At 37.4% G+C, this 23,932-nt stretch overlaps 1 long non-coding RNA gene across 5 annotated transcripts in view; it reads right to left on the minus strand.

Annotated features, from left to right (window-relative positions):
- LOC103691720 (uncharacterized) overlaps positions 1-23,932 on the minus strand; it is a 134,282-nt gene that overhangs the window by 62,311 nt on the left and 48,039 nt on the right. For all 5 annotated transcript variants that reach the window (XR_015677068.1, XR_015677067.1, XR_015677071.1 and 2 more), the window contains one exon: positions 11,977-12,055. This is a non-coding gene — a long non-coding RNA (uncharacterized LOC103691720). The remainder of the gene's footprint in view (positions 1-11,976; positions 12,056-23,932) is intronic.

A 23,932-nucleotide genomic window follows, 5' to 3' on the forward strand; every position in this document is an offset into this window, starting at 1 on the left:
TTTGCCAATTCATTTAGAATAGCTATCTGGTTTGCTCTGGGGAACCCCTTTCTCTACCATGTGAGTTTTGGGATTATATGGAGACCACCATGCCTTCTCAGCTTTGAAGTGGATTCTGGGAATATGAACTCAGTCACGTTTCCTTGGTAAATACTTTACCTACTACCCAGCCAAACCTATTAATTTAAAACTATGAGGCAGAAATAGGGATACAATGATGGTAAAAAATATTTTAATGTAAACACTTTTATATTTTCTTTTCATTCTCTGGTTATTATTTGGAAATATTAACTGTATTACTGTAAAGAATTTTTGTCGTTCTATAGCATTAATATATTATAATATGTTTAAGAAATCTGATTGCTACACAACTATACTTTTTCTTTAGTAGCATATTATAAATTCTGCATTCATAAACACTCATAAAATTTCCACAAACAATAATAATTCTCATAAAATTAATTTTAGAAATCAAATCCAGGAGCATATGTACGTGTATTTTAATAAGTGTTTTTATGCATATCATCCAATTATACTGTAACAATGAACCAATTATAACTAAATATAAATGTATGATCATTTCAGTTCTTGAGACTACATATTAACTTTATGAAAACATTTTATTTATCACTTGTGACTTTTATACACATATGCAATATACTTTGATCAAACCACCCCCTAGTCTTTCTCCTCCAGCCATTTCCTGATCTTCCTCACACCACACATGGCCTTCCCAACTTCACATGCTCTCTTTTTTGAAAAACGATGGTCAAATTGGTGCTGCCAATACTTGCATGATTGAGGGATCACCCACTGGAGCATAGGAATGCTAACGGGGTTACATCTATGAAGAAAAGCCATGCTGCTTCCTATAGCGTTCATCAACAGTGTCTTAGCCTTGTAAGCTCCTTCAACCATGTTAGGACTTTCACTGATTTGATCTTATCCAGGCAAAGCTGCTGTCAGTTGATGAATGACTATACCTGTCCTTTCCTGTAGGTTTCTTTTTTATAGTTTTATCTCTTCCAACTAATATCGAAATTAGTATAACTTAGGAGACTCATTGGGTTAGATTCCTTAAAATTAGTACAGATTGATATAGATCTGTATAATGATATTTATGTTATAATATTGAAATTATTATAGACTGATATACTTATTAGGTTTGTTTGATTACTTAAATGTAAACATATTTTTATGGGATATTTTTAATTTACATTTCAAAAGTTATCCCCTTTCCTGGTTTCCCGTCCACGAACCCCCATCCCATTCCTCCTCCCCTTTCTTCTTTGAGGGTATTTCCCCACCCATTCAAGCAGCCCTTCCTGCCTCTGCCTCACCGCCTTGACATTCCCCTAAACTGAGCCTTGGCAGGACCAGGGGCTTCTCCTCCCATTGATACCCAACAAAGCCATCCTCTGCTACATATGCATCTGGAGCCACGGGTCTGTTCATGTGGACTCTTTGGATGGTGGTTTAGTCCCTGGGAGCTCTGGTTGGTTGGTATTGTTGTTCATATGGGGCTGCAAACCCCTTCATCTCCTTCAATCCTGTCTTTCACTCCTCCAATGGGGACCCCATTCTCAATTCAACGATTGGCTGCGAATATCTGCCTCTGTATTTGTTGTGCTCTAGCAGAGACTCTCCGAAGACAGCTATATGAGGCTCCTCTCAGCATGCACTTCCTGGCATCAGCAATATTATCTGTATTTGGTAGTTGTATATATATGGGCTGGATCCTCAGGTATGGCAGTCTCTGGATAGCCTTTACTTCAGTTTCTACTCCAAATTTTGTCTCTGTATTTCCTCCTATGGATAATTTTGTTCCCCCTTCTAAGAAGGACTGAAGCATCCACACTTTAATCATCCTTCTTCTTGAACTTCATGTGGTCGGTGAATCCTATCTTGGGTAATCCGAGCTTTGGGGCTAATATCCACCTATCAGTGAGTGCTTACCATGTGTGTTTTGTGTGATGGGACTATCTCACTTAGGATAATATTTTCTAGTTCCATTCCTTTGCCTATGAATTTCAAGAAGTCATTGTATTAATAGCTGAGTAGTACTCCGTTGTATAAATGTACCACATTTTCTGTATCCATTTCTCTGTTGAGGGATTCTTTTATGCTTGCAAACTTGTTTCATGTTTGAAAACAGTATGGTCACTCACTGAATGCATTTTTCCCTCAGCATCATCATCACTTTCTTTAGTTCTATTGCTATGTGAAATCGTATGACTTGGTTCTTCATAAGCAGTGTAGCTTGTTGACATCTGTCCTTTGCTCTGTTTCTATTAATGTACCCCTTCCACCAGGCTCTCCTCTCTCTGCCTGTCCCCAGTCTCAGCTGCTTATGTACAATAGAGTGAAACAAGCAAAAGAAATCAGGAAAGCCAGAACGATGGAGCAGAAACTGAGTGTGCTTCCTTTTATAAAACAAGCACGAAAGACCAGACGATATCCTCACTTCAGAAGGCTCCGTGTTATTTTTGAAATCTTTTTAACCTAATGGTCACATATTTTAACCTTTTAAAAACATTAATCTATACTATAGCTCTTATGAATAGTGTTCTGATCATTACGTGATAGGCAGTTAATTAATAACTGATCAGATCATATCTTTCTTTGTGGTGAGAAAATTACTCAAATGGTTGCTTACATGACATGGTTAATATGAATATATGGGATAGGGGGTTTATGGATGGGAAACCGGGAAAGGGGATAACATTTGAAATGTAAATAAAAAGATCCAATAAAAAATAAAAAGCTGTGACCAACTGGTCCATAGGCTCATCTAATCTTCCAAAATATAGGTTTATATATTTTTAATAAGTAAAATTTTAAGTTTTATGTGACTACATTAAAATAAAACTACTGAATGATCAAAAAAGAATATATGAGGACTATGATTATTTCTATATTTGCACAAATATCGTGTTTTCATTTATGAATAAGTGTACATTCTGTTGAAATAAAGTAACTTAGGATATTTTAATATTGAAGTCAAAGGAGTTAACAACTTAAGGAAGACTGATAAAATAGTCTCAAGAAAAAAGAGCAGTACAGTCTCAAAACTTAATGGACATAGGAATTCCCCCAAGAACTTGTTCACCAGATTATCAAAACATCCATTTGTGGTGAGCCATGATCATCTCTATTCCTAATGGGCTTGCTGGGGTCCTGCTGCCCCAGGCGTACAGATCACACTTTGTACAGCAACCACAGATAATTGTTAGTTTTGGCATCAAGCAGAATTGGCCTGATTTTCAACATGATTGTATTGTGTGTAGAGTGTGTGTTTGAATTCTGTTTTGCTTTGTTTAGCTGGCACTTTTGTTCGCTTTTGATATGCCAAATCCAGTGCCAATTATAGACAGCAACTAAAACTGAATGTTTGGCAGTCATGAGAATTATGTAGCCTGTGATGTGAAAATTAATTCATATTGTCAAGCTTCAATAGTGAAAGTCTATTTTTCAACTACAGTTAGGAAGCAGAACCCTGTACCTAGTTTAGGGATGAAAAATACATGAAATAATCAGAAGCTTTCTAGCAATTTCAAAACAAAGAAATACAATTAAAAAAACTCCCACAAAATTAAAGAATAAAATTGATACATTATTACAGTGCATTCCATCTTCTCTTTTTGTAATGATTCCAGTTATCTTGGATTAAGGTTAAGTTTTGGAAGTAATGTTATTACTTTTAGCTGTGTCCAATCTGTAGTCAACCAGTTATTGGCATCCCAAAATCGTTGTGAATGCTACCCAAACAATATATAGATATCATCATATCATAATGCCAAAGGCATGGCAACCTTGCAACCATTTATTATATTTAAGAACTCCTAGGAATTGGGGACTTAGCTCAGTGGTAGAGCGCGTGCCTAGGAAGCACAAGGCCCTGGGTTCGGTCCCCAGCTCTGAGAAAAAAGAACCAAAGGAAAAAAAAAAACTCCTAATAATAGCAACAATAACAAAATGTTCAGGAAAGGAGAATTGAAACAATAGTAGAGCATTTTGGTTGCCCAATGTTCTCAAGTGAGAGAAGAAAAGAAAAGAGGATAACAAGAGGGATCCTACTTGTCTTCAGAGACTTTCAACAGTTTCTAAAAACAGAAGATACTCCTGAATGTTCAGATGAGAAACGGAATGTAGAGATGGATATCAAAGCAGAACCTCTGAACTTTTAGAGGGTCTCTTTTCATCTGGAATGTAAAAATCAGATTTCTCTCACTGCCTCCCCTCAGGCAATATTCTCAGCACTAACTCAAGACATTTTCTTATCTTTCAACAGGTTTCCCCTACATAGGTAGGGCACTGACAGTCCAAATAGGAGCTCCACCGTGTGTATGTAAAATCAGAACAGACTACCTATCATTCTTTCCCTAAAATTGAAACAACCCTGCTGTTCTTCTGAAAATTAACATTTCAGGAGGCTTGGGATTAGACCACAAAGTTCCTGAGTTAGCTCTTGGCATGTCATTATTTTCTCCCACTGGCCTTGTCAGACATCCTGTTAAAGTAGAACAGAGCCAATGACGATTCTTTCTTCTAGTGTTCTTCTAATATTCTTCCTACAATATACAGGAAATCGAGTTACTAAAAGAGGAATCTAGGGCTCTTTTATTATTGTTGTTTTCAGTTATAGCTGTGAAAACTCTGGTTGTTCAGCAACTCTGTCTTTGGTTTAATGCTGGTGTCTTGAATCTAAGGCGGCTGGACCCCTGTGATCCCAGATTCCTCTACAGTACTAGGAAAGGAGATGCTCACAAACCCTCTCCTTCCTTTGGTTTATACAAAGCTTTAGCTTGATTTTCATTTGCACAATTTGAAACCTTGAAATATCCTACTTTGCTTCTGTTCTAAGTGGTCTATGCACTAAACGGAAGGAGAGGCTATGATTTTAATACTAGATTTCAATGAATCTTTGATTATCAAATTCATAACCTTATTTTTAGACTTAGGAATTAAATCTCTCCGTACATAATGTTGTAAAAGGCAAACATAGATGTAGGGGATTAATATTTGAAAACTTCAACGTGCAAGTATTCAGAGACCATAGCTTTTTTTTATGTTACACATGCCTTGCAAACAATTCAAGAGAGTTTCACAAAGCCAAGTTTATATATTTGTGTGTATGTGTATGTATATGTGTATATTTATTTACTGCTATATCCCAGTACTAAGCTTAGTATATGTGATAATAGCACAAACTGAAATAATTCCTTAGAAGTGTTATAAAGTCATGAAGCTTGATGTTACAGTGAAGTACACAGGACAGAAGATGTTCTTGATGATGAGAGCTAAATAAATTCAAGAAATGTAGACTCCCTCAAAGTAGTAGCATCTGTAACTACATAACTGTTCTTCAGAAGCCTTGTGATTACAGTTCTAAGTGATTGGCTGGCTAGTTTTGTTTCAGTCGAGAGTTATATGGGAAGAAGTACCCTCCATGGAAAAAATGGGGCCAGTGGGCAAACCTGTTGTGCTTTTCCTTGATTGATGATTGATGCAGGAGGACCCAGCTTATTATGGGAGGTACCACTCTGGGACAGCGGTCATTGGTACTAATAAAAAGCAGACTGGGCAAGTAAAAAACTCTCTTCCATAGCTTTGGCATTAGTTTCTGCCTTCAGGTTCCTGTCATAAGTTTCTGCCCTGACCTCCTAATGATGGACTGTGATGTGGAACTATGAGCTAAAACCTCAAAATATATATCTTCATTTATGGTCACAGAATTTTATCACAGCACTGGCATTGAAGAGATGATGGTCCCTCTTTATAGTCTATGCTCAACTGTTCATTCTTAGCCACATTTAATTTACTGCTCCATACTTACTGGGTATTCATTTTGTGTTTTATATTAGGAGACTGGGTGAAGTAATGTCCAGACCACACAAATTAAGAATATGGAGAAATAAATATTTAATGATACATACAATCACACACACACATACACACATTAATGCACAAGTACACACGCACTCACTTACACACACACATATGTTAAAGATATGGATGTTCAGTATAACTTGTTATATAAGTCAATATGATATTTAAACTCAATCATGGAAGAAATAAAATAGTTTTTAGTATAGTTCACAGGGATCCCAGCTGGAGAAGAGTGATGGTTCATTTTTTTCCTCTTGTATTGCACACAGCTCCTTTTAGCAATATGAAGGCTATTCAGTAGGGATGGAGCTTTGAGTTCAATACCTCTCAATACCTGTTTACTTTCTCTACCTTCTATGACTCAAGAATGTGATGTATTCAGAAACCGGGTCTTTGCTTCAAGTTCTGGAGAGTTAAAAATGGTGATTGCAAAAACCTGTAGTAGTTAGGGTTTTATGGGTCTCATTGGTCAACAACGCGACTAGATTAATCCATTTTTGTATTCGACTTCTATTTATCTATTATAAGGAATGGTATTCAAACTGACTCACAGATTATTATTATACCCTTAAATTAGTATATCACTTACCCCTTTTCAGAGAAGCTTCTTTTTGTAGTAAATGATGATTAATACAGAAGTCAACGATTCATTAAGATGCAGATAATAAGATACTGCAGAGTGGTTTAATACAAAATGGGATGTCTAGATCCCACTACCCCATCCTGAGGCTCAGCGAGCATTGTGAAAGGGGAGGTGGAAAGTACATGAACTTACAGCACGACACATGTTACAGGTGCACAAGACCCACGCAATCTCATGTCACACAAAATCAAACTTAGGATAAATGCTTACATTAGTCCACCCCTACCCCTAGTTGAAGAGATATTTATAGGTTTGTATAGAGGAAGAACAGGAAGATGATAGTTTTCTTGAAGGGTATGGCCCTTGGTAGGCTAACTTCTATCCAGTGATTGCCAAACAGAGCAAGAGTATGTTGCTAACACTAATTAAACTGCCTAGATTTCTAAAACTACCATGAAGACACGAAGGTGGATAGTCAGGGATCACAGGCTATGTTCTGAGAGGAATTGAGGGGAGATAATAAAAGTTCAATGTATTCTACACAATGGAGTACTACTCAGCTATCAAAAACAACAACTTCATGAAATTCATAGGCAAATGGATAGAACTAGAAAATATCATCCTGAGTGAGGAAACCCAATCACAGAAAAACACACATGGTATGCACTCATTGATAAGTGGATATTAGCCCAAATGCTCGAATTACTCAAGATCACAGACCACATGAAACTCAAGAAGGATGACCAAAATGTGTATGCTTCACTCCTTCTTTAAAAGGGGAACAAAAAAATCCCTAGGAGGGGATAGGGAGGAAAAGTTTGGAATAGAGACTCCAAATGAATGGCCCTTCAGAGCCTGCCCCACATGTGGTGTATATATATATATATATATATATCCACCAAAATTACATAAGATGGACGAAGCTAATAAGTGCATGCTGACAGGAACCAGATATAGATCTCTTCTGAGAGACACAGCCAGAACACGTCAAATGTAGAGACGAATGCCAGCAGCAAACCACTGAACTGAGAACGGGGCCCCCAATGGAGGAAAGGACTGAAGGAGCTGAAGGGGCTTGTGACCCCCTAAGAACAAAAATGCTAACCAATGAGAGCTTTCATGGACTAAATCACTACCCAAAAACTATACATGGATGGATCCTGGGCTCCAACTTCATATGCAGCAGTGAATAGACTTGTTGGAGCACCAGTGGAAGGGGAAGCCCTTGGTCCTGCCAAGGTGGACCCCCCAGTGTAGGTGATTGTTGGGGGGTGGTAATAGTGGGTGGATGGGGAGGGGAAACGGATATAGAAGAGGAGAGGTTAGGGGGCTGATGGACAAGAAACCGGGAAAAGGGATGACATTTGAAATGTAAACAGGAAATACCCAACTTAATAAAAATGGAAGAAAAAAGTTCAGTGTATAAAATCATCATAGAATTAAGAAATTGGCCAAAAAAGGAGAAAGAAAGTTAAGAAAGAAAGAAAGAGAGAGAGAGAGAGAGAGAGAGAGAGAGAGAGAGAGAGAGAGAGAAGAGAAAGCTAATGGATAGATGGATCATAGGTAAGGATAAATACATAGAGATATATTGATTAGATAAATACATAGAGAAATATAGATAGATAGATAGATAGATGATAGATAGATAGATAGATAGATAGATAGATAGATAGATAGATAGATAGACAGATAGATAGTATGGAGTAAGTTTGTAAGGGTAATATAGGAGCAGAAGTAAAAGCTCAACGTTTACTAACTTCTAAATATTTTAGATTTTTGATTTTCTTACCTATGCTATGAGGATAGATTCTTTTCTATCTACACTTGCTCTCAGCCAAAATGCTGAGAAGCAATGATTCTATTCTGTCTAAAATAAGCTGTTTGATCTTTAAGATGAATGTTATCAATGTTAGACTGAAAATTCTACAATCTTTTTTATTTTTATGAAGATTTCACATGACAGAATTAACTCAGATACATGAAAAGACGTATATTCTGAAGTTTTAACTATTCCTAACACTGCCATGGGCATTTTATATAAACAACCTTATTTAATCATTAAATAAAAACACTAAGAATTTATATTTTTGTAAATTTAGCCAGACATTTTTAAATATTCAAATTTGCATAGATGTCTCTATTAGTTGTTTGTCTATTTCTGAAACCAAAAAAAGCAAAACCAAAAACATCTATGAAATTTTTTACTTTTATTTTTCTTGTATCTTTTATGTATTTACATTTTGTCCCCTTACTCCCCGCTCCCATACTACCTCCCCCATCACCTGCTTCAATGAGGAAACTTCCAATCCCATCCATCCAGTCAAACCTCAAAGCCCTGGCATTCCCCTACATTGGGAAAATAAACTTTCACAGGACCAAAGGGCTTTTGCTTCAATTGATGCTGGACAATGCCATCCTCTGCTACATATGTAGCTGGAATTATAGGTCCCTCCATGTGTACTCATTGGTTGGTAGTTTAGTCCCTGGGAGCTCTGGTGAGGTCTGGTTGGTTGATAATATTCTTCCTATGGGGTTGAAATCTCCTTCAGCTCCTTGAGTCCTTTCTCTAACTCCTCCATTGGAGTCCCTGTGCTCAGTCCTATGGTTAGCTGCAAGCATCCTCTTCTGTATCAATAGGGCTCTAGCAGAGCCTCTAGGGAGACACCTAATATCTGGCTCCTGTCAGCAAGCACTTCTTGGCATCAGCAATAGTGTCTGGGTCCTGTGGCTCCATATGGGATGGATCCCCACGTGGGGCAGTCTCTGGATGACCTTTTCTTCAGTTCCTGCTTTACTCTTCTCCCTGTATTTCCTACCATGAGTATTTTGTTCTCCCTTCTAAGAAGGAATGAAGCATTCATATTTCAATCTTCCTTCTCCTTGAGCTTCATATGATTTGTGAATTTTTTATAGGTGTTCCAAGCTTTTAGGCTAATATGCACTTATCAGAGAGTGCATACCATATATGTTCTTTTGTAACCTCACTCAGGATGTTATTTTCTATTTCCATCTATTTGTCTAAGAATTTAATGTAGTCATTGTTTTTAAGAGCTGAGTAGTACTCCATTGTGTAAATGTACCACATTTTTTGTATTCACTTCCCTGTTGAAGGGCATCTGGGTTTCTTCCAGCTTCTGGCTATTATAAATAAGGCTGCGATGAACATAGTGGAACATATGTCCTTGTTATATGCTGGAGCATCTTTTAGGTATATGCCCAGGTTATAGCTGGTATGGCTGGGTCCTCAGGGAATACTATTTCCAATTTTTTGAGCAACTGCCAGACTAACTGCCAGCCTGCTTGTACCGGCTTGCAATTCCACCAACAATGGAGGAGTGTTCCTATTTCTCCACATCCTCACCAGCATGTACTGTCACCTGAGTTTTTATCCTAGCCATTCAGACTATAAGTAGGAGGGAGAGAGGGGACATTGGGATTGACACCAGTCCTTTAAAACCTCAAAGCTCATCCCTCTGCCAACCCTTCACCAAGGCCATACATTCCAAGTCTTTCTAAATAGTTTGACAATGAGAATCAAATATTCACCATTTGAGCCTCTGGGACCATTCTGAATTAAACCAACAGAAAGTCATTGCTGCTAATTATATTCAGGAGTTGGACATATGGACATAGACTGTCTCCTGTCAGCCTAGGGACATACACCAGATATTTTTCTTTGCTTCTCTGGGTTGGCTTTGTCTTCAGGTTATCTGACCTTGTGTTGGAAACATTATTGCACTAGCCATTGAGTCAAAATCTCTCACTTAGTTTGTAGAAGAAAAAAAACTGTCTTCCTTTCTCAGATATAAAATAAGTATTTAATTTTACTTTTCCCACTTATTGAAAATGGAAATATATTTAATTATGTTTTTCCTTCCTCAAGTCCTCACAGATAATATCACTTCCCTACCCCATCTTAATTCAGACCCTTTCTCATTCTCTCATTAGAAAACAAACAACCTTCTAAATAATAATAATTTAATAATAATAATAATGCTAAGTAAAACAAAACAAAAATGTTCAAATAAAAAGCATAATAAACATATTTACAAGCAAAGACACACACATCAGCGCATATTAAAATTTCATAAAGATACCAAATCAGTACCTATGATGCAGAAGAAAAAGTTTGTAAAGCAAAAAGATTAAAGTCTCAGCAGAAGAATTATGAGGTTAAAATACTTCCAAAAATACAATGAAGTTCATTCTGTAATCATAATCTATTGCTGGGCACGTTCTAATTTGTATACCCAGTGGAACTCTTGGGAAAAACCTAATTTTTCATTTATTAGTGATTATCAAATGTACATAGCTTCTGGGTTACAGATGGGGACTTGTGTCCAGTTCCCTTCACAGCTCTGAGACTCCATTTGATACAGACCCTTGCATGAACTGTGCATCCTGTAACAATCTGTGTGCTGATATGTGCCTCAGTCCTGTTATGACTAGAAGGCCTTGTTTCCATGTTGTCCACCACACCCATGAGCTATTACAGTCTCTCTATCTGAGGTGAGGTATTTGAGACATTCTACTTAAGACTGAGCATTCCAAGGCATCTTACTCTCTCTCCATTGTCCAAGTGTGCATCTCTGCATTTGTTCTTATCTTTTCCAAGAAGAAGTTTCTCTGATGATGGCTGAGCATGACACAACATTAAGCATATGACCAGCCTTGAGTTGAAAAGCTTCCAGGAGATGTCTAGTAGCTGACTAAATAAGACATGGCATGCATTTAAAACAACTACTGACTAAAGCAGAGAAGGGCCCATGTCTGGAAATGGATATTAAATCCTCATCTTCTGAGTCAGGGATAATAGATGCTAGACAAAGCCAACATGAGGGGCTCAGAGCTATGATGACAATGATATATTTCATCAAAAGTGGATCACTTTGGACGGGAACAAATGCTAACAGTAGTCTGGCATTAAGTATCTTTTCCTAGAGTTTATAATTGCCATTTTGTTCTTCTGTAAGTATTATTTTTAAAGCAATTTGAGTGAGTAATACAAAGCCTAGAACAATTGGACATATATTTCAAATTATTCACTCAAGAGGAGATCTGAGAATAAAACAATTGTAAGCATTATTCACTTGGTTCCAGGTAACTTAGAAAACAAGAAGTTCCTGGTCAAGTTACTTTTGGAGCCATCATAAGAGTGATTTTTTTTTAATGTGGTGAGTTCCCCAAACAAGTATGAATTCTGTCATTTTCTGTTGTTAACATTACTACTACTACCATGCCAACAGCCCTAAGTTATTGCTAATATCCACCTATGTAATGCATACAGTACTCCTTTCTCAGAAGGGGAAATACATCATACATAACCCAACTGCAAACTTAACACAACAAGCTATGTTTGGTGAGGTTACAGAGAGCAGTACTGTGGTTCTGTCCATCTTTCCAAAGCTGTTCGCCATGTTGCTTTTACATCAGTAAGTCAAAAACACTCTGAAAGTATGATGTTCCCTCAAATGTCATGCAAACCAAGTAAATGTTGTATTTACCTTTTAAATCCGTTTGCAAACCAGAACTTATGTCTTTCTCTAACAGTTGCACAGGGAGTTGGTCAGCAAAGTCTTTATCCTACAGAAGATAAAATATTTTAAGATTCACAGCACAGCCTTCTGTTTACTATCATGGGATGTTTCTTTCTTGGAAGTTAACAGATCAGCTTTTTAGTTTCCTTACAACAATCAAATATTTATTCTCAAATTTGTGACTGTATATAAAACAACTATTTCCTAAGATACGAATAGCAAAACCTCTACAGGTTTTGAAACATTTCGGTATGTTTCCAATTCTACCCTGAGCCTGAAACCTATTATTAGAAAACACTTTAGGAGAGTTGCATCAAATGTTTTTCAAAATACTGGGCATGAATCTTAGGTCAGCTCTTTTTGGCGAGCCATTGAACATAGAACAAACACAGACACTTCTTGCCACTGAAGCACGTATGATGGATTATAAATGGTAACTTACAAAAAAGGCATCTTTCCATTAAAACTCAAAATATATCCTAATACAGTGCAAACTGGATGAAATAAAGCCATGGCTATTTTCAATGTAAGTGTTCGTAACAGTAGCAATGTTAGTACTGTGGTACAATCTGGAGTCATTTCAACAATATGAATCCTTCTTATGATATTTCTTCGATTTAGCCATCACAACAATGATACACTCGTGATCCAAAGACCAGAAGAAAGAGGGATACAGAAAATGAGGGAGGCAGAAAGGAAGAAAGGGAACAAGAGGAGATGGAAATAAAAAATGAAGAAGAAGAAAGGAAGGAAGGAAGGAAGAAAGGAAGGAAGGGAGGGAGGAAGGAAGGAAGGAAGGAAGGAAGGAAGGAAGGAAGAAAGGGAGGGAGGGAGGGAGGAAGGGAGGAAGGAAGGAAGGAAGGAAGGAAGGAAGGAAGGAAGGAAGGAAGGAAGGAAGAATAACTGACTGACACATGGAGTAGTTTTTTTGATAAGTAAAAGCACTGCTTCCCATCACGGTGCTCACAGGAATCACAACTCTTCAACTGGATTGCTGTGTTTATTCCTACTTCTAGGACTTTTTTCTTGGCCCTATTTCTTTATTGATTTCTCTTTCTTTCCTCTTATTTCTAACACTTGGTTCCAAAACAAGAGAACAGGCAGGGCAGGGGAGAGGGCTTGATTCAGTAAAGTGGCTGCTGCAAACTGACAGGTAACTGAGTTGGTTCCAGCATCCACATAAAGAGCAAAGCACTGTGTCAAACACTTATAAACCTAGCACTGGGAAGGTAGACAGTGAATTTCTGGGGCTCTGCTGAACCAGCCTATCCAAACTGGTGAGCTCCAGTCCCCATAAGAGACTCTATTACATAAAACAAGATGAACAGCAGCTAAGGAAAATGACACTCAAGGTTGTCCACTAGGCTCTACATATGTATGTGAATGTATGTATTCTACATACTAGCATCTACACACACATATGCACACTCTTTCTCCTCCTCTCTTCCCCAAAACCCCATAAATCTTTTATTCACGCGAAGAAAGATAAAGGATAACCATTAAATTTTATAAGTATGCAAATTTTACAGCATGTTAGAAAATTTAATGTACTATGAAAAATAATATATATTTGCTATTTATTTCCACAACTAAATATGATGCTTACTTATAATTTTAGCCATGATTAATCCTTTCAAATTCTGCGATAGTCCTTCTGAAATAGTTCTATTAATACTAGTTTTTAATTGTATGATTTTTCCAGAAAAAACTCTAACACTATTTATTGAATGCCTTCCGTTCTTTTTTTCATTGTGTTTTTTCCCTAAGTAAGTACTTATTAAAAATATCAGATATTTTCTGGACATGTTAGCATTAATTTTCATCTTACTTCCATTAGTTTCTCATTTTAGCACATATTTTGTGGAATACACAATTAAAAATTTTAACTTCCCCTTTAATCTTCAGTTCTACATAATTATCTACTACTACACATTTCCACATATCTATCAAGAAATGTTTATTTACTAATACTTGAGTTTTTATTTTCATATGGTGTATGTATATGTTTATTTGTGTGTTTATGTGTATTCAAGAAGGCACAATACTACATACTTGACAAAGAACAACTGGGTCTCTCCTTCTAACATTTTTGTTTGGGATTAAACACAGCTGGACTGATTCAGTTAGCAAGCACCTTTACCCACTGAGCCATCTCCTGGGGCTGAACCTTTAAAGTAAACTGAATCAGCACTGGAGAGATGGATCTTCGGTTAAGAACACTCACTGTACATGCAGAGGACCTGGGCTTAGTTTCTAGAATCCATGTGGGTCTCACAAACACTTGTCACCTCCATTCTGGAGTGTTGATGCCCTCTTCCAGCACCAGTGGGCATCTGGTTTGAATGCGATGGGTATATTTAGGAGCCTGCAGACATGTATAGACATAAAATAACAGTATTTTAAAATTAAAACTAATTAAATTCTTCTTACCAAACATACTGGAATGTGTTCTCTATTATTGATTAACCATTTTTTATATTTAATGTTTTTTGTTTTTACTTTCTTGCGTACTTGTAGCATTTGGATTTTGTACTTTGAGTTCTAACTTTGCATTTTAATATCTCTTTAACTTTCTCGAATTTCTCGAGTGTTTTATAATTTCAATTTATTACAATTTTAAATAGAGCAGGATTAACAGCTTTGATGCTGCTAATTCCTTCGGTCTAATAATGCATTTATTAAACGCAGTACATATCCTCTCTTTCCTGGGGAATCAGTGCTAATTCTAAAAGACTTTCATTTCTTCATGACCAGATGTAAATGTGAGCCATAACCCAGAGAATTCTCTATTAATAAAAATACATCCAGAAATGACAGTGATGATTAAATTAGCAGGCTTGGATGTTAAAATAACTATTATAAGTATGCTCAATATGTTCATGGGTGGAAAGGAAAACAAACATAATGAGAAAAGAAAGCTGGAAGATAAAATAAATGCCAGATGGAACTTGTAAGGATGCAAAATATAAATGAAATGAAAGCATCCTCACTGGATAAAATTAACTGTAAATTAGATTCTGCAGAAAAAAACAGACAATATAAATACAGCAGAAAAATCACCCAAAGTGTGTTACACGGGAACCAAAAAGACTAAAGGAGATCATCATCACCTTGAGCCCTGAAGAAAATTATACTTATAGATATAAAAACTATTCAAAGAAATATTTGCCGTGGTCTTCTTCATATGAGAAAAATAAAGAAATCTAAGATGCCCAAGCCACCTTATCTACAAGATAAAGATATGGGAAACTGGGCTCTTCCCTTCACTCCTGGTAATCATTAATGAAGATTAAATCTTCGGGGACACATTAAAAGAATATTAATCACACAAAGAGAGAAGATAAAAACTGCTGCATGATAGAACTCAAAGGAAAATCTCTTTAAAGCACAAATTAATAGAGCAATTAGAATTTTATACCCAGCAAAAATACGTTTTAAACATCAAAGTAAAATACAGACATTTTGAAAGATGAATTGAGAGGATTTGCTACTATCAGGTTCCCTCTAAAGGAAAGACTCAAAGGAGCACTTTTGACAGAAGAAAATTGACTGCTTATAATTGTACATGAAGGAATGAAGAATGCTCAAAGTATGTAGATATAGAATATGCATTTGCATATTTGCATTCTGCAAAACTGCATAGTAAGACAATCTACATTTGGTCAGATCTTCTATGATGAAGATCTTCAGTGGTCAGATACCACTGTTTGTACAAATGTGAATCATTTATTTCTTTTGTAGCACTCAAAAATCCTAGTTAACTTGCCTGATTTTTTTCCACCATGAAATGGAAGCCATACCACTTACACCACAAGGCTCTTGATTTAATTTGAGATTATGGAATGGTTAACAAGCTCACACATTATTCTTCTCCATTTCATCTTAATTTTCCCATATGTGGTGTTAAAACTGTGTGTACAAATATTATGTATGAAATATTAATAAATTAATACATAAACAATCTTTTGGCAGCATGCCAAATATCTAATATCTTCTACTTGTTTTAGAGTAGAATATGTGTATATGGTTATAACCATGTATTCAGTAGCAGAAGCACAGATAAATGCAGAAGGACTAGTGGCAATTTAGAGTTGTTGGGAGAGGGTGGTGTTACTTTTGTCAATGGTGTAGCTACTGTAAAATGTTCTTGCTTCAGTAAATTGCCTCCCACCTGCACTCAGGGAATTGGATCACACACCAGTCAAGAAAAAAGGTATAAACTGTCATTGGGAAGAATCATCTTTATAGGATAAAGAGATGATGGAGGAGCAGGGCTTTAGAGAGTGAAATGACTAGAATTCACTATACAAATGCCTGTAACTGTCAAACGAGAGTGAAGTATTTTTAAGTAGCAGTGATAGTAGAAGGTATCTAGCGATGGAAACACTAGTTACACAGAATAGATGTCTCACAACTATGCCAACAGAAAAGCATTGTTCTTGAATGGCAGTCGTATAGAGGGATGTTGTAACTAGTCTCAAGAGATGAGCATAGGCACTAACTTTTTACATTGGTTTAATTGGTATTATTTTGGGAAGTACTAATTTGTTCTGCACACTAAACTGCAAAAGTAAATGGCCCCTCAAGGACTTCCATGGCTGCCAGTAGACTCATCCTGAGCAATTGGAAGAGTAAAGTAGATTTTCTCAGAACAAATGCACAGATTAAAATCCTTTTAGCTCTAGATACCATAAGGAACAAAGCCCACAAAATCTGTTTGAGAAACTAAATATACCAAAGTCCATGCTGAAGATATTTTGGATTAAATGGTTATGATTCATAAAAAGGGACAAATTGGTGTATATATATTCATATATATATACACACATATATATGTTACATATTATGCTATCATAATTATATAATACATATATTACTATATTTTATAAAATATAAAGTATATGAGCAAATATGTTGATTAGCAGTCCAGTTTTTCCTCCATAATTTACTAGTGAAGACCATACATCTAAATAAAACTGATACTTCTTCAAAAGTTACAGTTAATTACTTTTTAATCTAAGACTGGCATCCAAAATGATTGTAGGTAGATACATAGATGATAGATCAATACATAGATAGATGATAGATAGATAGATAGATAGATAGATAGATAGATAGACAGACAGACAGACAGATGGATAAATACATAGATACATAGATAGGTGATAGAACATTTCAAGCAACGTTCAAAAACCAAAGTTATCAAACTAGAAGTATCAAAGTCTTAATAAACTATGCAGCAAATAATTTTAAACATACCTGGGTTGATATTCTTCAATGCCTCCTGAATGAGACTTAATTTCTAAATTGAATAATAGGTTGTAATGACAATTTCACTTTGCTAGAAAGGTAATCATAATGTATTACATTCCTAATAAGTACCATGAAACATTAATTCATAATTCCACTTGTCATTACATAATTTACAAAAGTTATCCTGAAGAGTTACTGATTAGAGATATCATTCTTCCAGTAAAGTTCTTTGTTTCAAACTTGTGTTTGTGGCTTTTTCTTTGAAAACATTTACAATATTCCTAGCATGCCAAAGCCATCTACAAGTGTTCATGTCAGATATGATATTTTTCCATCTAAATATAATTTCAAATATCAAAAATCTGTAACTGCATATTCACTTTTTCTTTCCAAGGTTATCAAGCTGCCATACCTTTTGTGCAAACCAAATCTGGAGTTTCTCTAAGTAAAAGAGTTTCTTAAAGAGATTCCCTTCTGTAGCCCTATCTGGTTTGGAATTCCACTCCTCAACAATAAAAGAACTTCTCAGGGAATCAACATCCCTAAATTTCAGCTGTATTACAGAGCAATACTAATATAAACAAAAGAAAAAGAAAACAAACAAAAACTATATGGTATTGGTAAAGAGACAGGCAGTTAGATCAATGGAATAAAATTGATGGCCCAGAAATGAATCCACACACCTAATGGAAAAATGACAGCATTTTTAACAAATGGTGCTGTTTCAACTGGAGGTCAGCATGTAGAAAAATGCAGATCAATCCATTCTTATCACCATCTACAAAGTTCAAGTCCAAGTGGATCAAGAACTTCCACATAAAGCCAGATACACTCAAACTAATAGAAGAGAAAGTGGGGAAGAGCCTCAAACACATGGGCACAGGGGAAATTTTCCTGAACAGAATACCAATGACTTGTGCTCTAAGATCAAGAATCAACAAATGGGACCTCATAAAATTGCAAAGCTTCTGTAGGGCAAAAGACACTGTCAATAGGACAAAATGACAACCAACAGATTGGGAAAAGATCTTTACCAACCCTACATCTGATAGAGGGCTAATATCCAATATATATACCAAGAACTCATGAAGATAGACTTCAGAGAATCAAATAACTCTATTAAACAATGGGTTACCAAGCCATACAAAGAATTCTCAACTGAGGAATATCTGAGTGACAGAGATCCACTGAAAGAAATGTTCAACATCCTTAGTCATCAGGGAAATGCAAATCAAAACAACCCTAAGATTTCACCTCACACCGTTCAGAATGGCTAAAATCAAAAACTCAGGTGACAGAAAATGCTGGCGAGGATGTGGAGAAAGAGAAACACTCCTCCATTGTTGATGGGATTGCAAGCTCGTACAATGACTCTGGAAATCAGTCTGGCAATTCCTCAAAAAAATAGGACACAGTACTACCTGAGGACCCAACTATACCACACCTGGGCATACACCCAAATGATGCTCCAACATATAACAAGGAAATATGCTACACTGTGTTCATAGCAGCCTCATTTATAATAGCCAGAAGCTGGAAAGAACCCAGATGTCTTTCAGCAGAGGAATGGATAAAAAAGATGTGGAACATTTACACAATGAAGTACTACTCAAATATTAAAAACAATGACTTCATGAAATTCTTAGACAAATGGATGAAACTAGAAAATATCATCCTGAGTGAGGTAACTCAATCACAAAAGAATACATATGGCACGCACTTACTGATAAGTGAATATTAGTCCCAAAAGCTCGGAATATCCAAGATATAATTAACAGACCATGTGAAACTCAAGAAGAAGGAAGAGCAAAGTCTGGATGCTTCAGTCCTTCTTAGAAGGGGGAACAAAATTACTCACAGGAGGAAATATGGAGACAAAGTGTGGAGCAGAGACTGGAGGAAAGGCCATCCAGAAACTGTCCCACCTGGGAATCCATCCCATATACAGTCACCACACCCACACAATATTGCTGATGCCAAGAAGTGCATGCTGACAAGCGCCTGATATAGCTATCTCCTGAGAGACTCTGCCAGAGCCCGACCAATAGGCAGATGCTTGCAGCCAACCATTGAAGTGAGAGCAGGGTCCCCAAGGGAGGAGTTAGAGAAAGGACTGGAAGAGCTGAAGGGTTTTGCAACCCCATAAGAACAACAACAATATCAACCAAGCAGAACCCCCACAGCTCCCAGGGACTAAATCATCATCCCAAGAGTACACAGGGATACACCTATGGCTCCAGTCACATGTAGCAGAGAATGGGCTTGTAGGAAGGAGAGGCCCCTTGGTCCTGTCAAGGTGGGGTGCCCCATTATGAGGGAATGTCAGGGCAGGGAGGTAGAGAGGAATTGGGTGAGTGAGACAGGGTTCACCCTCATAAAAAGCAGGGGGAGATAGAGGGTTTTTGGAGGGGAAATCAAGAAAGGAGATAACATTTAAAATGTAAGTAAAAAATATCCAATAAGAAAAAAAAAGAGGGGGGTTGGGGATTTAGCTCAGTGGTAGAGCGCTTGCCTAGCAAGCACAAGGCCCTGGGTTTGGTCCCCAGCTCCGAAAAAAAGAAAAAAAAAAAAGAAAAAAGAGGATTGTCAGTGGAAGTAGTAAAATCAAAGTTGCTTTTTAAAAAAGTAAGTTGTCCTTGTCCTCACAGCTATTTGCCATGGTCTTAGCTAGGCCAATGCCTACTTGTGGATAACTCATTCTTGGCTAGACCCCTAACCCTGATCCTAGCTCTACACTCACCCAGTCCCTAACTCTAACCCTAACCCTTACTTTAACCCTAGCTTCTCAGTTTAATTTTAATGTCAAGTCCCATTAAACAGCAAGTGCCATCAAACCTTGATTGGATGCCATATCAGAAAACTAAACTAAGTGACAAGCACGATATCAGGTGTCCACTGAGAGGTTTGAAATGTAAACATAAATCTCAGGGAACTAATGCTCCAGGAACAATATTATTATAATAGGAATAAAATATGGCCTCAAATTTTTATATAAAAATGATTAAGTGGGAAACCCAAATGCTTATATAGTGGAAAATACTAAGTGTAGTCCTTAAATAGATATCAAAGCTAAATGATGCTAAAATTTTAATGAGATTTGACTCACTACCATTAGAGGCCCATTTCTTGCTCCTCCCTGATAACAACAATGCTGACCCTGGAACCATGTAGGCAAACTGGTTTTAGACAACACAATTGGAATAAAAACCCAACAGGGAGGGCACACTCTAATGATAGAAAGCAGCCAATAGGGTCTCATGCTTCTTCTGAGATAAAATAGGATTCTTTTTGGGAGGTTCAAGAGACACTAGTGCTACAAAAATGTGAATCAGAAAGTAACCCCATCATGAAAAAGTGGTCATGGAAGAGTTCGATTTCACACCACACTGAGTCCACAACTCCTCTCAGAGTCAAGACAGAGGAACAAAACTAATGAGAGGGAAACTCAGTCATAACACTCAGTCACGTATACGAAGTCGGAAAACTCCATACCGTGTTCCTGCTAGGAAAAGCCGAATATGCAAGAAACACCCAGCCAGAGACATTAGATATTCATCTGTCCAGAGGCACTAGAGTCAGTGGATAAACCCTCAAAAGGGACAAAACACACACATACTGTTGGATCTGGACCCATATCAATAAATTTTGACCCCCTGAAAAAAATAAGAAAATAAATACATTATTCTTGAAATTTTTTCATGTATTAATTGCTGCAGCTTTGCACTTTTGCCTCTTTCAACCCCCTGAATATTCCTTTTTAAAATCATTTTGTTTGTTTACATTCCAAGTGTTAGTCTTCCTCCCTGTCATCCCTCCATGAAGCCCCATCCCATTCCCCTCCCTGTGGCCTCTCCCCACCCACTCACTGACCCACTCTTGCCTCACCCCTCTACCTCTGAAAGATCAAGTGCCTCCCCTCTCACTGATGCCAGATAAGGCGGTCCTCTGCTACATATGTAGCAGGAGCCATGGACTAGCCCATGTACACTCTTTGGTTGGAGGTTTAGTCCCTGGAAGATCGGCGGGGTCTGGGTAATTGATACTGTCTTTCTTTTTTTTTATTATATATTTCTTTACTTACATTTCAAAGGTTATTCCCCTTCCCAGTTTCCTGTCCATAAGCCCCCATTCCCTACCCTTCCCCTCCCCCATACGGGTGTTCCCCCATATACATCCCGCTTATTGCCCTCCCCCATATTCCCCTGCACTGGGGGTCTAACCTTGGCAAGACCAAGGGCTTTCCCTTCCACTGGTGCCCCAACAGGGCTATTCTCTGCTACATATGCAGTTGCAGCCCTGGGTCAGTCCATGTATAGTCTTTCGGTAGTGGTTTAGTCCATGGAAGCTCTGGTTGGTTGGCATTGTTGTTCTTACGGTGTTGCAAGCTCCTTCAACTCTTTCAGTGCTTCCTCTAATTCCCCCCAAGGGGGGTCCTATTCTCAGTTCCATGGTTTGCTGCTAGAATTGACCTCTGTAATGGACATGCTCTGGATGTATCTCTCAGGAGAGATCTATATCCTGTCTCTTACCCATGCATTTTTTAGCTTCATCAATCTTATTTAGTTTTGGTGGCTGTATAGATATGGGCCACGTGTGTGTCAGGCTCTGAATGTCCATTCCTTCAGTTGCTGCTCTAAACTTTGTTTCCATATCCCCTTCTATGAATAATTCCCCCTTTGAAGAAGGAGTGGGAACATCTGCATTTTGGTCATCCTTCTTCCTGAGTTTCCTGTGGTCTGTAGATTGCATTTAAGGTAATTGGAGCTTTTTGGCTAATATCCACTTATCAATGAGAGCATACCAAGTATGTTTTTCTATGATTGAGTAACTTCACTCAGGACGATATTTTCCAGTTCATTCCATTTGCCTATAAATTTCATGAAGTCATTTTTTTATACCTGAGTAGTACTCCATTGTGTAGATGTGACACATTTTTGGAATCCATTTCTCTGTCGAAGGGCATCTGAGTTCTTTCTAGCTTCTGGCTATTATAAAAAAAGGCTGCTATGTACACAGTGGAGCACGTGTCTTTGTTGTATTTTGGAGCATCTTTTGGGTATATGCCCAAGAGAGGTATAGCTGGGTCTTCAGATAGTGTAATGTTCACTTTTCTGAGGAACGTCCAGACTGATTTCCAGAATGGTTTTACCAGTTTGCAACCCCTCCATCAAGGGAGGAGTATTCCTCTTTCTCCACATCCTCGCCAGCAACTGCTGTCACCTGAGTTTTTTACCTTAACCATTCTGACTGGTGTGAGGTAGGATCTCAGGGTTGTTTTGATTTGCATTTCCCTGATGACTAAGGATGTTGAACATTTCTTTAGATACTTTTTGGCCATTCGATAATCGTCAGCTGGAAATGTTTTGTTTAGCTCTGTACCGCATTTTTAATAGGGTGATTTGGCTCTCTGGAGTCTAACTTCTTGAGTTCTTTGTATATTTTGGATATTAGCCCTCTATCTGTTGTAGGATTGGTAAAGATCTTTTCCCAATCTGTTGGTTGCCATTTTGTCCTAATAACAGTGTCTTTTGCTTTACAAAAGCTTTGAAGTTTTATGAAGTCCCATTTGTCGATTCTTGATCTTAGAGCATAAACCATTGGTGTTTTGTTCAGGAAATTTTCTCCAGTGCCCATGTGTTCGAAACTCTTCCCCACTTTCTCTTCTATTAGTTTGAGTGTATCTAGTTTGATGTGGAGGTCCTTGATCCACTTGGACTTAAGCTTTGTACATGGTTATAAGAATGGAGCGATTTGCATTCTTCTACATGCTGATCTCCAGTTGAAACAGCACCATTTATTGAAAATGCTATCTTTCTTCCTTTGGATGGTTTTAGCCCCTTTGTCAAAGATCAAGTGGCTGTAGGTATGTGGGTTCATTTCTGGGTCTTCATTTCTGTTTCACTAATCTACTTGTCTGTCTCTGTACCAATACCATACAGTTTTTATCACTATTGCTCTGTAATGCAGCTTGAAGTCAGGGATGGTGATTGCCCCAGAAGTTCTTTTGTTGTTAAGTATAGTTTTCACTATCCTGGGTTTTTTGTTATTCCAAATGAATTTGCAAATTGCAAATTTCTATCTCTATAAAGAACTGAGTAGGAATTTTGATGGGGAATGCATTGAATCTGTAGATTGCTTTTGGCAAAATGGCCATCTTTACTATATTAATCCTGCCAATCCATGAGCATGGAAGATCTTTCCGTCTTCTGAGATCTTCCTCAACTTCTTTCTTCAGAGATTAGAAGTTCTTGACATACAGATTTTTCATTCACTTGTTTAAAGTCACACCAAGATATTTTATGTTATTTGGGACTAATGTCAAGGTTGTTATTTCCTTACTTTCTTTCTCAGCCTCTTACCCTTCAGTCTGCTTGCACATCTTAGCATCAGCAATAGTGTCGGGGTTTGGTGTCTATGGATGGAATGGATTGCATGGTGGGACGGTATTGGGTGACCTTTCCTCCCCTGATTATTCTTTAGCTTCTCTGTATGATCGTTGTTTTTCAATTCTGTTTTTCTTTCAAATATTCTGTCTGAAAATTTTGTCTCATGTTGCTATCCATAAGTTGATGAATACAGGTTTTCTTTTGCCCAGTTTGATAACCCTCCATCTAGAGCCTTAGTTACAGAACCAATTGTTTACTAGATGCCTCTCTTTCGTTGATTTGCT

Source organism: Rattus norvegicus, chromosome 2, assembly GCF_021556685.1.
Source record: "Rattus norvegicus strain SHRSP/BbbUtx chromosome 2, alternate assembly SHRSP_T2T, whole genome shotgun sequence".
Classification (NCBI taxonomy): Eukaryota; Metazoa; Chordata; class Mammalia; order Rodentia; family Muridae; genus Rattus; species Rattus norvegicus.